The 14735-nt window shown below is 38.4% G+C and overlaps 1 pseudogene; it reads left to right on the top strand.

Annotated features, from left to right (window-relative positions):
* The first annotated feature begins 9492 nt into the window (after window positions 1-9492).
* Window positions 9493-10432, top strand: LOC106008350 (olfactory receptor 2L5-like; annotated as a pseudogene).
* Window positions 10433-14735: the final 4303 nt, after the last annotated feature.

Here is a 14735-nt window from a genome sequence, read left to right as displayed (position 1 = left end):
CTAATTCTCTAACATTTGTTAGACACAATTTTACAAAGATATTTGCAGTTCAAAATTCACATGACTCCCACTAAAATAAATCTCCACCAAATTACACTTACCTTTGTAGGAGAAAATTGCCATCAATAAGATCTAAATATATATATGGCAGTAGCTCTCTCTCATAGGTTGATTGTAAATGTTTGCTTTGATGAATGCTATGGATACTGCTCTGTGCTTTTGGCTTCCTGCCATATTCAGCGAAAAGTCCTACATGACCACTGAAAGCTTTCTATATCTGAAAATTACTTTTCTGGGAAAATACCACTTTAAAGATGAAATACCTTTGGGAAGGGAACATAGATAAAATGTTTTATATGGATAAATGAATCCAATAAAATAATGTAGCACCCTGGTTCTGCTAAAGCAAAAAGTCTGTGGATGAGTAGGTGAAAACTTGTAGCACTGTTAAGCATAGCAAATGCTGTGAATTGTGAAAAGGGAAAACTGGAATTCTGCTCATTGATAATCACTGGGTTCAACAAATGTGGCAAAAGTGCATGAAAGAAAGAGGTTGTTTAATTTTCTGATATTATACAATGATTATAAAAATATTTTTTATTAAGCATCTCTAAGTACTGGTGAATATGCCCTATATTTTAAATATATTTACACACAGTTTATCTTTGAAACAGCATTTGATCTATTAACTTGTACATACTACGTGAATGCTAAGAACATTAATGGTTTTCAGTCATATATATGCATTAAACCAGTACAGGGTGGCTAAGTGAAGAACTTTGGTTTTAATATCTCCTTACATTAGAAGATCTCAAACTTTAGGGAAAATGTGAATTCATTTGAAGCCTTGTTAATTATGCTTTGAAAAGTCTTCCCTTAGTTCACAATTCAATGTGAATTTTGACAGCATTCTAAATTAGATTTCAATGCTTTGTTAGCCTATGAACCAATATTTTGGATGTTTAAGTGATTTTTGCTCTTGTTTGGTTTAGTTTTATATTTTGTCCTGTTTCCATTCTTTAACCATTTCATGATTTTGGATAACCATTATAAGTAAATTTCAAGTTCTCCTATAAAATGTGCATAATATAATTGCTTATACTGTAGCTATGTTAGAATGAAAAGAAGCATTACTAAAGTACTGGGAAGACAGTCTGGTCCTAGTAAATGCTCCTCTCATGTTCATTGTTATTATATTGTGGTTCCTTCAAATGGGAAAAGTATGTGTGAAGTAGTTTTTATATGGATTTTGGACAATGTATATTCAGCAAAATTATCTATAAGAGAAAATAATGCAAACAAAGTGTAGCCTTGCAATATCTAACCAGAGAACTTTTAAAATTCTCATTATTCAGGCCTGCTAAAAATTTATTTAGTTTTCTGGGTGAATGCACCTGTGTTTAATACACTACTGAAACTTTTCTTTAGAAAATTGTTAAAAGAACTAAAGATAGGGACTTCCCAAAACAGGGAAAAATAAATAATAATAAGTTTACATTCAGAAATTATTTTCAATATTTTTAAATTTCACATTCACTTGCACTGTGTTGAGATCAGTAATCCAAAATATTATCTCTGAATGGGTTTCCACTTTTATAGAAATTTGGGCAAAACTCCAGGAGGTAAAGGACTCAGTGCCTGTGCCTCACACCTCAGTGCACAGCTCTGAGGTCTGACTGCTCTCTCGTCACACTCTGAGCGCCATGAGTACAGGGGCAGCTTAGATGTCCATGACTCCCCAAGGCACACAGACTGATGTTCTGGAACCCATGGTGCTGGGCATGCACCACCTCTGAGCATGACCCTTGAAGCTATGCATGTGAGGAGTTCCACATCCATCGCGTGGACCTTTGTTGCCCTTAAGGTGCAGAGGCTGAGACCTGTTGTCCAACTGAGTGCCACTCACTGGGGTGTGGAGAGCTGCCATGCCTGCAGGCCCATGGACTGAGGACTGTGGTCTGAGTGCATCCTGTCCCCTCAGTGTAGCCGGCCCTGTAATACTGAGCCTCTGCTTGGACGAGGACTGGGCAGGGACATGGACATTCACTCTCAACCCCTGTCCAGCCCACAGTGCACAGACTGATGTCAGCAGCCAGTATGTGCTACCTCCTGGCACGGTCTGTGTGAAGGACTGTTGAGGCTTGGGCATCTGCCTCATACTCAGGCTCACAGAATGGAGTCTGCTTGCATCCAAGTGGGCTACCAGCTCTGCCTCATAGAATGCTGCACCTCTGCCAGTGAGAGGCCCTTTTTTGGAGCCCGGGCATTTTCCCTACCCTGGAGAGCAGCTTCCACGGGATCCCAGAATGAGTGATTGCACAACCAAGATGAAGCTCTTATCCACTCACCTCTCCAGGAATAATTTAGAATATTTTATATCCTCCCTTTTCCCATATATTACATTATTTTTAACTTTGTTGTGCTTCATTTTTTGTATTATAATTAATGAGACATTGTCTCCCTCACACATCTGTTTTATTATTCTAATTTTTATGACAAAACTGACTTGAAAATTTTTTAACCTTTCAGGTTATTCTATAATATTTTACTCCCATCTCTTTTGATCCAGTTAATATTATTATAGTTGCTACAGTTTTGCTGCTGTGGATCTACAGTTAGTTTGTCTCTGTATTGTGGCTGCTACTGTTTGCTTTCTTCCTCTCTTGTGAAGAAGATCAAGCCTGGAGCAGTGGACACAGTGGTGGCTTCTATTTATTTGGCCTTCACCCCTTCCACTTAAGACAAATCAGACTTAACCCAATGACAACTAGTCCCATGTCTACCTATCACCTACTTAATTTACAAGAGTAGAGAAGAGGCCTCATACAATACCACATCCACAAGTAATCATAGCTAAAGAAGACCTGCACATTCACTCTCTTTGCAACAAGAGAGAAATAGCTCAATGGTTGCGGATGCCACACCTAAAACGACTTTATGCACATACAGTGCCAGACTGAGAACACATTATAGATGAGAATAAAGGACCAGAAAGGTATCACGCCACATAATCTGATCTCTACAATACTTTTGAAGGAATTATTAGGGGGACCCCAATTTCACATGATCTATACAAACACTGTGTCCTTCATCCTCTAAAAGAGTATGGACCATATCAAAACCCACCATTACAGGGAGAGAACCATAGGGAATCTACACTACTAAGTTCTTTTGTAATTAATTTTAATATTTCTCAACAAAATAATAGTTAATCACATATTAGGAGGAAATTTTCCAAATGTGACTGAGTAAATGTGGAAGAGATTCCCAACTCAACAGATGGAAATCTCAAAATAGAAACACATAAAAACCATGAGAAAACAAGGTACAAAATCCTTCAATACCTAAATCCATTGATACAACAGTTAATGCAATGCTGGACAATGAATTAAAATAATTGATTCTTAAAACAATGAATTCCAAAAGATAACATTTTTTAAAGTGGAAAGAATTGAGGAGTAAAATACAAGCTATGAAAAAGCATTCCCATACAGAGATTTTTGAGAAAAAAAACATAGAAGTTTTGGAAATGAGAAGCTCAAAGTTGGTTGGTGCATATCTATAATCCTATCTCTCATGAAGCTGAAAAGAGAGATTGTGAGTTTGATCCCAGTCTTGTAATTTTACTACTTAATGAAACTCTGTCTCAAAATCTTTGTGAAAGTGCTATCAATTCTGTGTGAGGGTCTTATGTTCTATCCCTTGTTTTGAAAAAACTTTCAGTAAGTTAAATAAACAATCCAGTTGAAAGGCTCATCACTAGGTCAAGCAGAGGAAAGGATATTGATGCTTGAACATAAGGTACAATAATACAGAAAAAAGACCATACGAGAATCTATAAACAGAATATACAAGATCCTGGTACAAAATTTTTTAAAAATAAGACAATTGGGAGTTTGTAGTAAGGAGCACATATACTTGTTAATGAAACATAAAAGCTATCCAATTAAATGGGGCAGAGCTGGTAGCCCACTTGTATGCAAGCAGACTCCAGTCTGTGAGCCTGAGTATGAGGCAGATGCCCAAGCCTCAACAGTCCTTCTCACAGACCGTGCCAGGAGGTAGCACATACTGGCCTTCTGACATCAGTCTGTGCACCGTGGGCTGGACAGGGGTTGAGAGTGAATGTCCATGTCCCTGCCCAGTCCTCGTCCAAGCAGAGGCTCAGTATTACAGGGTTCAGTATTACAGGATCAGAAAGTTTCCAAAATCTCAGAATTGAGATGGACATTCAGGTGCTGAAGATGTTTATAACCCAAAAGAAAGATAACCAGAAAGAAACTGTCTATTATATATTATATTCAACATGCTAAAATTATTGAAGGTTTCAATAGAGAAATGTCAACTAAGTTGTAATAGAAAACTTTGCAGAAACACAGCAGATTTCTCAGAAGAAATACTAAAGGTCAAGAAGGCAAAGAATGATGTAGTTCAAGAACAAATGTAAAATAACTATCAACTTTGATTACTGTATCCTACAAAAGTATCTTTCAGAATTAAAAGAGAAAGAAATGTCTCCCATGCTAAGCATAAATTAGAGGAATTCATGACTACTCAAGTAACTTTGCATGGGGTACTTAAAGGAATAGTATCCTCAAAATAATAATATAAACACAACCAAGGATACACAGAAAAGAATAAATACTATTAGAAGGGTAAACAAACAAAACAAAAAATATTTAAAACAGTAAAAATAGACAGGAATCGACACACTTTTCTACAGTGACCCTATATGTAAATGGCCTTAATTTTTAATTAAAAGACACATTGACAATTTGGATCAAATAAAGATCCAACTGTATCTTGCCTCCAAGAAACACATCACCATCCCACATACACACATCCTGAAAATGAAAGGATGGAAAATGATATTCCATGCAAATGAATTCTGAAAGCAAGCCAGAATATTTAGATAAACACCTCAACCCAGATTTAATAAGAAAAGTTATAAAAACACACTGTATTTTGACAGAACCATCTAACATGAATCTTTAATGATCATAAATTATATGCAATACAGTTTGATGCATTTAGTTTTGTAAAACAAACATCAATGAACATGAAGAAAAGATAAGCTCCAAGATAGCACTTATGATTAAATTCAATATTCTACTCTCATATATAGATGAATCATCCAAACCAAAAAAATAATTCACAAGAAACAATGAAATTAAACTGCAGCATAACTCAATTGTACTTAACAGGTATTTTCAGAATTTTCTTTCCAATAAAACCAGCTCATCAAATTATTTGCAAATACACTAAAATTGTGTTTTCAGCCTTAATTTATCAGTTAAGAAATTAATATAGCTTATTGTATATCAAATAATGAAGAAAGGATAAAATATGTCAATAATAATAGAAATTACAAGAATACAAAAATATTTGGAGATTAAACTATGCACTTTTGAATGAGCAGTATGCATTTGAAGGGAAGACTTTAAAAATTCATAGAGTCCAATAAAATTGAATATAAAACACCCTAGAAACTATGTAAAACCTTGAAGATGTTCCGACAATAATTTTTAGTATTAGCATCTGTGTTAGAAAATCAGAGAAATAACAGAGAGGAAACCTAATGATACATTTCAAAGTAATAAAGTAATGAGAAATCAAACTCCAAACCAATTGAAGAATATAAGGAATAAATATCAAAGCTGAAATTAATGAAATAAAAGCTAAAATACATTACAAATGACCAATGAAACAAAGAATAGGTCCTTTGAAAAGATAAAGCAGATTAATAAACCCTTAGTCAAACCATTTATTATCCTTTTTAACACTTAAAACACTTATTTGTGATTTAATAGTTATTGTCAATATGTGAAGAATTTGATAATAAATAGTACTTATGGCAAATTAAATATTAATCTTCGAATGGCAAACATTTCAAGAATTTCTTCTATTGTGCTGTTAAATTTATCATATTAAATTATAATGTGGTAAATTTGTTGAGCAGTAAAATCAAAACTGGCAAACTCACGGAGACACATTCTAGCGATGCACGGGATGGATAAGGAATAGTTAATCACAGGTCCCATAGGACTGAGATACAGTGACTCTGGAAGAGTCTGAGTAGAATACTGGGATCTGCCCAGGCACTGGCCCTCAGCACCTGGGGAAGCACTGAGGATCCTCAGGCTCCTTCCAGGCCTTGGCCCAGGCCCAGCCTGTGAACAGGACGTGACCTCTGTGGTCCAGTCCCAGAGAACTTTCCCCAGCCGCAAAGCACCTGCATCAAAATGGCTGGATTCTGGGCTCCGGGCTTGGGGCTTCCTGCCAAGGAGCAGGGCAGAGGTTCCTGCAGGCCACGGGGACTCGGAAGGACCGGGTAGGCTCTGCTCATGCAGGATCGGGGCTCTGGCACCCTTTGTCTAGGGGAGGAAGGGGCTGGGCTCTGGGTGTGCATTCGGGGGCAGTTCTCAGGGGAGTCCAGACTCTCGAAAAAGTGCTTCAAATAACAAATCATGGGGATAAGCCATTTTGAAACTAAACTTTTTTAAGAAGACAACTTTAAAAGAAATTTTATTGTCTAACATGATTTAAAAGATGGATAAATAGATGCTAGATGATTGATGGGATTTTCCTTAAAATAGATAAAGTAAATGTGCTCATTAAATGCATTAAATTATTTTTTAAATATGAAGATAGTTTATATCTAAAACATAAATTATCATAAAAGGTAAAAAAAAAAAGATGAGTGATTCCAAATATACAATGTGAATTGATAGTGAAACTGATTGATAAATTTACAGAATGGCTGATATTGTCTATAAATTAGTTTGTTGATATATAAATATAGTAAGACTCTGGTATACATTAAATTATTCTCTGTTCTTGAAAGTATGGCTGCTTTAAATAATAACACTATATAATACAATGCATATTGAAATTTTACATGAACTCGAATATTTCAAAATGTGAGATTTCATTGAGTATTAAATGAACTAAGATATTTATAAGAAAATCCATATTTCAGAATACATACTCTTCAAGTAGCGGAAGCAGGTGTGTCATGAATAGACCTGTGCTGCACCTTCTGGGCATGGAAAATCATTGGGGACAATTTGAAGATTCTTGAATTTGGACTTGGTAAAGTGAATTACTTTCTCCAGGAGTAGGAATATTTTCATGCAGGTCCATGAGATGTTGAAACAGATGTTGATAGCTTGTCATGAATCCCATTGGTCCTGTGGATTACTATCTACATTGGAAATATTTCATATTTATTCTGATTCCATATTTAATTCCATATTTCATTTAATTTAGAAAACAAGTACCATAACCTGTGTAAGAATGGTTGAGTTCAAAGATGAAACTGATGTAGAGCTTCAGGCACAGTCACTGCAAGTTTACAGTCAGAAATTCTTTTTGTACTAACTTATGAATATGGCCCTGGGTTTGAAGGGAGCACAGGATGTTTGTGACAATGACACTCGGACACATGCAGATGGGCTCAGGCTGCTTCTGTGAAATCTGATTGAAGAAGCAGCATTTGAGAGTCCCATTTCTCCTTAAATGTTGAGGAACATAGCTTTCTTTGTTTCTTCAGTTCACTGTTTGTATTTATTTATTTATTTATTACCTTTGCGCAAAATAAGATCTCAAAGGAAATGCATTTTCATTTCCACAGTATTTTAACCAATATGAATCTGTTGATTATAAAAGATTTTGATCTATGTTTTATAAAACACTATATGATGAAACTTTCCACTAAAGCTTCTTTTATGAGTTATTAATTTCTAAATACCACATTTAGATGAAATAGTAATGAGGTGAGAGTGTGCTTTTTAAATTTAAAAATACCTATTGTAAATAATTGAGATTTTCCTAGGAATTGTGTATGTGTCCCAGTCATCCATCTTTCTCCACGCAATGTTGCCTGATTGTACTGCTTCACAGGTCACATTAGCATTTCATGGCCATGAATGCTGCACAATCATCTCAGTTGTCAGGAAAACCATAGCAGCACCTGTGCAGCCACCTTTATGCCTGGGGAGTTTATGTGGACCACTGGGAGCCCCAGTCTGGCCCTGGGCATCTGGCCCCACTTGGGACACACAGACTCTCCCCCCACGGACTGGCCCAGTGTGGGCTTGTCCTCAGTGCAGGCCTGGGAGGGACTCATACATCCTGTCCACCAGGGCAGTGCATTTCCCTGCTGAGTGGGAGAAGGGGAATGGTGTCAGACTCTGCACCTGGATTGTGCAGATGGCAGCATGAACCCACCCCAGCCTGATGCACATTCGCAGGAGGAAATCCTACAATTTGCTCTCTCCTCTCTCAGATCACCTGGCTGCCCTCAGGTTGCACCTCCAGCTGATGCTGATCAGTCATCATGGTATTTCCTGGATTTCTATGACTTAGAAGGACACAGTTTAACATGGGTCCTCACTGTGCACTCCAAATCCCTTCAAACCCTAACAATGTTCTCTGTCTGGGTTCTGTGTATTTCTAAATGACTAAAAAAAAAAAATACTTATCCATTTGAAGAGACTATCATGATATATAATAAAACCATACAAGAAATTACATTCTTTTTCCCTTTTTTACTAGAATCTGGTATAAAAGCCCTTGAAGGAAGGAGGCATCTCATGAAGGCCTCAGTTCCAGGAAACTGCAGAACAATGCTTAACTATCCTGCAGAGGCCATTTTTAGGGTCACTTGGCTTAAATTTTATAAGACTGTAAGCTCACATACCTGCTGCCAATTTGACTTTATTCTCATAAGTGGGCATGCAGACACAGGCATGGTCAGATTTTCAAAGCTGAGACACACATGCTGATCCATGTCCTGGGAAGCCTGATCTGGAACCAGGGTTATAAAGTTTCTGCCTGCAGGTGATTAAGAATGGTCCCTCTGCAAAGCTCCAGGTCATCAGGATAACCTTCCAGGCACAAAAACAGAGGAAGTAAGCTGTTGGCAAAACATCATGGAGAAATTTCTTGGGTTTTTTTTATTGTTTTCTTTTAACATTTACATTCTTATAAAAGTCAATCTTTCAACTCCTCATAATATTTCTAGTGAACCAAACATAAAAATTACTATGTAAATGTTAAAAGTTTATAAAAATAACCTGTTCTCAAGTAGAAAGTAAAAGCATCAACTGGGGTCATGAACATGTTTGAAAATATGGATCTATAATTGAGATACTTCCATTTATTTAAATATGTGCACTTTTAATGTAAGTTTTCTTATTGATGACATCTGATTTTGTAGGTGAACAAAATATCTGAATTTGACAAAAGGTATTAAAGAAATATGTTATTTTAATAAATTTACAGATTTATTATATTTTATAAAACGTGTTTGCCATCTTTAAGCAAATGTGTGAGGTAGAAAATGCAAGTCATTTTTGAAATATTTGTTCTTTATTCAAAAGCTATAATAGTTGAATAGTTCAACTATTGAAATAATGAATTGAAATAACTTCTTATTTATATGTACCACATCACTGCAGGTGCACTCATGAAAAGCTAAACAAATGCCTGATGGAAAATTACAATGAGACCACTACAGACTTCATCCTCCTGGGCCTGTTCCCCCCATCAAGCCTTGGCCTTTTCCTCTTCACTCTCACTCTCCCCACCTTGCTGATGGCCCTGGCTGACAATCTGTGAATGGTCCTGCTCATCCTCCTGGATGCCCAGCTCCACGCACCCATGTACTTCCTGTTTAGCCAGCTCTCCCTCATGGACCTCATTTACATCTGCACCACTGTGCCCAAGACAGCTTCTGGTTTGCTATTTGGAAATAAGTCCATCTCCTTCATTGGGTGTGGGGTGCAGAGTTTCTTTTTTGGGGCTTTAGCAGGTGCAGAAGCGCTGATCCTGATGTCTATGTCCTATGACTGTTACGTGGTGATTTGCTTCCCTCTGCACTACCCCATCTGCATGAACAGATGAGTGTATGTGCTGATGATCCTGGAATCCTGGGAAATGGGTGCTGTCAACTACTATGCTCACAGAGTCTATGTTCTCCATATCCCCTACTGCAGGTCCAGGGACATCAATCATTTCTTCTGTGATATCCCAGCCATGCTCACTCTGGGCTGTGGGGATACCTGGGTCTATGAGTACACTGTGTTCCCAGCACTGTCATCTTTCTCCTGTTCCCTTTCATGATCATCCAGAGTTCCTACAGGAAAGTTCTCCTTGCTGTGTACTGCATGCACTCATAGGAAGGCAGGAAGAAGGCCTATGCCACCTGCAGCACCCACCTCACAGTGGTGACTTTCTACATTGCACCCTTTGCTTACACTTAACTCCTCCCAAAGTCCTTCTGGTCTCCAGCAGAGGACAAGGTTTGGCTGTCTTCTACACTATCCTCACCCCATTGCTCAACCCTGTGATCTACAGCCTGAGGAACAAGGAGGTGCTGGGCACCCTGGGAAGAGTGGTGGGAAGTTCTGCTCTACAACAATGTAGATAAATTTCTTCCTCAGTGTATGCAGCAGTCCATAGGCACTCGAAAAAAATATTAAGTGCTGAGACCTCAGGAAGTAGAATTAAGTTTTAAGATTATAAAATTCTGAGGTATGACGTGATGATAATTATGTGTTATAGTATATAAATTTTTGCTTTCTTTGTCTACCCTTTCCAAAAAACATTGAGCCTGAAGTTTTTTTCATTTCAGGGACAATATTTTATTATTATGAAGATAGTAAAATGGAAAATGCAGAAAACTTTGCAGTACTTCTGAATGCGTTGTGTGATCAAAACCTTTGCTGAATATTTTAATGTTTAAATATTACAGCAAAAAGCACATTGCTGTGAATCCCCCTCAAAATAGTTGCACTCCTTTGCACACACTTATCTCATTGTCCTTGCTATGTTTTTTACTCTGACCTATCAAAATTTATGTGATTGGATAAATCATGATATTGAGTTTTCTCATGTGTAATAGGAATATATAAAGGAAAGCTTCCTGAGTTCACATCTTCACCTACACATGTTGATTACTACTGTACATCTGGAACTCACACTGATGCAGTGTAATGGCACAAAGGACACAAACTTTCCCTACCTCATGATCACTGCTAACACCCATCACCCGCTGACCCGCTGAATCTGTGTTCTCAACATATCACAACTGTAACTAATTTCTAACTAATTTCCATCAGCATATAAGATTCCCACCTAAAAGGCAGTACATTTTGAGTGACATTGGGTAAAAATGGGGCCCAACACTGAAAAACAGAATATCTGTCAACTCTTGATTCTTCAATGAAACATAACACGAGTGCCCATTCGTTAATCACAATCATCCTATTCAATCTGTGTAGAAATGGTTATCCCTACTTCACAGGTCCCCCGCAGTGTTTTTGAAACAAGGTGTCACTATTTGCCCAGGGTAGCCTTTAGATCCTGAGCTCAAGCAGTCCTCCTGCCTCAGCCTCCTGAGTGTGTAACACATAGGCATGTGCCACTGCAGTACATAAACTTTTGTCCCCTGAGCCTTGCTCTTTGGGACATAGAATGGGCTGCCTTTTAAAAATGAATGAGTGGAACTGTTCATCTAAAGAGCTGTGTGCTGTAGTGAATAATTCCTGTGGGCTAAAGTGAGACATTCAGAGAAGAGTAACAGCAACAACTTCATTTTACATGAGTTTTGATTCCTGATTTCTTTCCATTTGAGCCCAATCCTCTGGCCATCGTGCTCACTGCAGAGTCACAGTGCAGAAGGTGAAGGCTGGGTCCTAGCTCCTGCACACCACCCCCAGGATAATAGCACCTTGGGTCTCCCAGGACAGGTGGGGCTCAGGAGACGCCCTGGTCCTCCTGTGTCCTGGCCACCTTGCCCTGTGTCACCCACATAAGGCCTTGGGCTCCCAGAAGATGCTACTGCCCTGGTCAGACCAAGACCCCGGGTCCCAAATGCTCATCTCCATCTGTCTCTCCTCCTCAAGTCACCAGGTCCTGGCTCAGGGAGCCAGAGATACCACCAAGAAAGCCCCGGGTCATGGAAGCCTCCTCAATCCCTGTGTCTACATCCAACAAGGTCTCTCAGCTCTTCCTCCTCCTCACAGTTCAGTCCTCCAGGGTCTGAAGGGCCAGAAGGGCCCTGCTATAATATCCAGGGCAATTTGCTGAGGGTGACAGAGAGGCACTTCAGCTTACAGAGACCAGGGCAGTCAGTCTCAGAATTTTCACTTCAGGAATTTTTTCTGCCCAAATATTAACAGTTCAAATATTAAAACCTTACACAAAGTAATGGTGCAATTTTAATCATTTCTGAAGAGAATGCATGAATAATTTCTTAGAAATAAGAAATTTATGAACATGATTAAGCTTCTATTTGTACCAAAAATTAATTACTGAATATTTTGTGAATAGTTCCTTACATTGTCCATAATTTTATCATTTTAATTACCTATTTTAATAATGAAAAAATTGTTTCATAATTCAATGGACTTTTCCAAAGGAAATAATTAGAAACTTTAGAATAAAGTTTATGTGATACTCTAAGATTTTCTACTTACATACTCTTATTAAATGCATTGCATTTCCTGCACTTTCTTCCACTACAAACAAAATGAGAGATAATCAATAGGTGCAGGCACATCATACCCATGCATGCACTGAGGTACAGCATTAACACAGAAGGTGCCATGACAAACCAGAGCAAGACAGACAGGAAAGGTCCCCATGAAACTGCCTGGTCCTCCCCACGGCAGCCTGGAGAGATCTCAGTTCTTCCCTTGCTCTGTCCTCACCTTGGCCTCAGGCCAGGCCATGTATTCAGTGACTGCCCCCTCCCATTGGTCTCAGTGGACATTCCCCAAGGACACAGCAGTCCATAGACTCAGTACACAGCTACACCAGGAGGGAATCCTGGATGCTCCTCAGTCTCCTGGAAGTCTCTGAAATGCCAGGTGGGGAATTAGGTGAATATGCACATTTTCAGGATAGATCTCAAAAAGTCCACTCAGAAATATGACTTTGTTTGCCTGTGACTGTGGGCTCAGTCCTGAGGCTCTGGAGAGGTGACTGTCATGGGGGTGATCCACCACTCTGAGGATTCATCCCCCTATGTTCCAGTCTGGAAGTACTGCTAAGACCTAGGGTCCAGCTCAGATGGACATCATTGGAGCATCCTTGAGACTGTGTGTCCTGCTCACACTCTTTCTGACCCACTCACCTTCCTGCCCTCTATGGACTGAGCAGTTCTGTTTCTACTGCCCCTTTCACTATGCAGCTCCTGTCTTGATACCAGCCACCAAATGAAAGCAGGAGCCAAAGTAAACTGTTCTTCTAAGTTGTGTGTGTCCATTATTTTCCCAGGAACTTGAAAGCAAAGCAGCACAACAGGTAATCAAGGGAGTGAGTTTTCAATATGGGGAGGTAACAAGAGGTACTAATACCACCTTTATCTTTGATTTACTATTTGCGAGGAGAAATTCTGGTATGTGCTTGAGAGAACTTAGTTTCAGAAACAGACTGGAAGTTGAATTTGAGCATAAGTTCCTGTACTTTTCATGCCACTGAGCACAGACATCCTGGGTTATGAGGTGCAGAAAAGAGAAAGTAAGTTTGGATCCAAGGATGAGCCTGTGCTCTGGGTGGGACAGCAGATGGTGACAGTGGGAGCCAGGAGAGTACATTGTACTGCATGTGCTGTCTCTTTGTTCAAGTGACCATTGAAACATAAATTCTACACTTTCAATCCAAAGGCATGGTGACAATAGTACAGGGCACATTTTGTCTTCATGCATTTTGTTTTGTCTATTTTTTTGCCTCCTTTCTTTGTTTTTTCCAAGAGTGATGAGTGATTCTCTGAACATTTGTAAACTTGATTCTGCCTCTTGCTTCTGGATTTATCTCCCTATGAGTCCATTTGTTTGCACTTAAAACACACAGAAATTATAATGACTATTTCAATATGAACATATGAAATAGTGCTTGTGGTAAAAAAGAAAAATGAGACTGGGTAAATGAAGCAAGGGCACAATTTTTAATGTTCAAAAACACACTTTGGAAAGGATTCCAGGAACCACATGAGCAGCAGCTGTGTCAATCTCTGTCTAAATCCAGCTCAAGCTTTATTATGCTTTTAATTTTCCAATTCATTTATCTCTTATTTCTGTTTAGAAGACAATATTTCAGCAAAATAACTGTAATAGTATCTACTTTAGTGACATGAAAAAGCTACATTGAGAATTAAGTAGACATAATTTACAAAAAAAACTTGAATTCTATACCTTTTGAGAAAGACAGTGAAGATCAGGCATGTTTATTTTCATGATGATAGTTATTCTAATGAGATAATAGTGATAGGGATGAATATTTTAAATTTCCAGTTACTGGCCAGTGGTGTCTTACACCCAGTGACCACTGAGCGTGCACTGTGTGATTCACAGGCAGCCACAATCATCCACCTTTCATTCTCAAATATTCAGTATGACCTTCCTAGCCAGATTTTAAATTTCTTAAATGTTAATGGAATGATTTAGATCAAGTTTCAACCTAACCTTTACCTGGTGAACTTATGCAGTGTAGGAGAATAGCACCAATTTTATTCCACAAAGCTTCATGCAATGGGTTTCTATGTATCCATGAGATGCCTTCCACCTACCTTCCTGCTTATGTAATAATGCTAATGCATCATTATGGACCTTCAGAGAGGCATATAAGTTAGGGACACTCAAATACACAAAATTATTACTGGATACTATGGACTTCTTTATGCCTTCATTTTAGCATTGTTTATACCTTTGGATATATTGAAAATAAAT

Source organism: Heterocephalus glaber, unplaced genomic scaffold, assembly GCF_053883595.1.
Source record: "Heterocephalus glaber isolate CG9 unplaced genomic scaffold, H.glaber_assembly_v1.0 deba00001462, whole genome shotgun sequence".
In the NCBI taxonomy this organism is placed as follows: Eukaryota; Metazoa; Chordata; class Mammalia; order Rodentia; family Bathyergidae; genus Heterocephalus; species Heterocephalus glaber.
The sequence above is the reverse complement of the archived record's forward strand: the minus strand, read 5'-3'. Positions and strand labels throughout refer to the sequence as shown.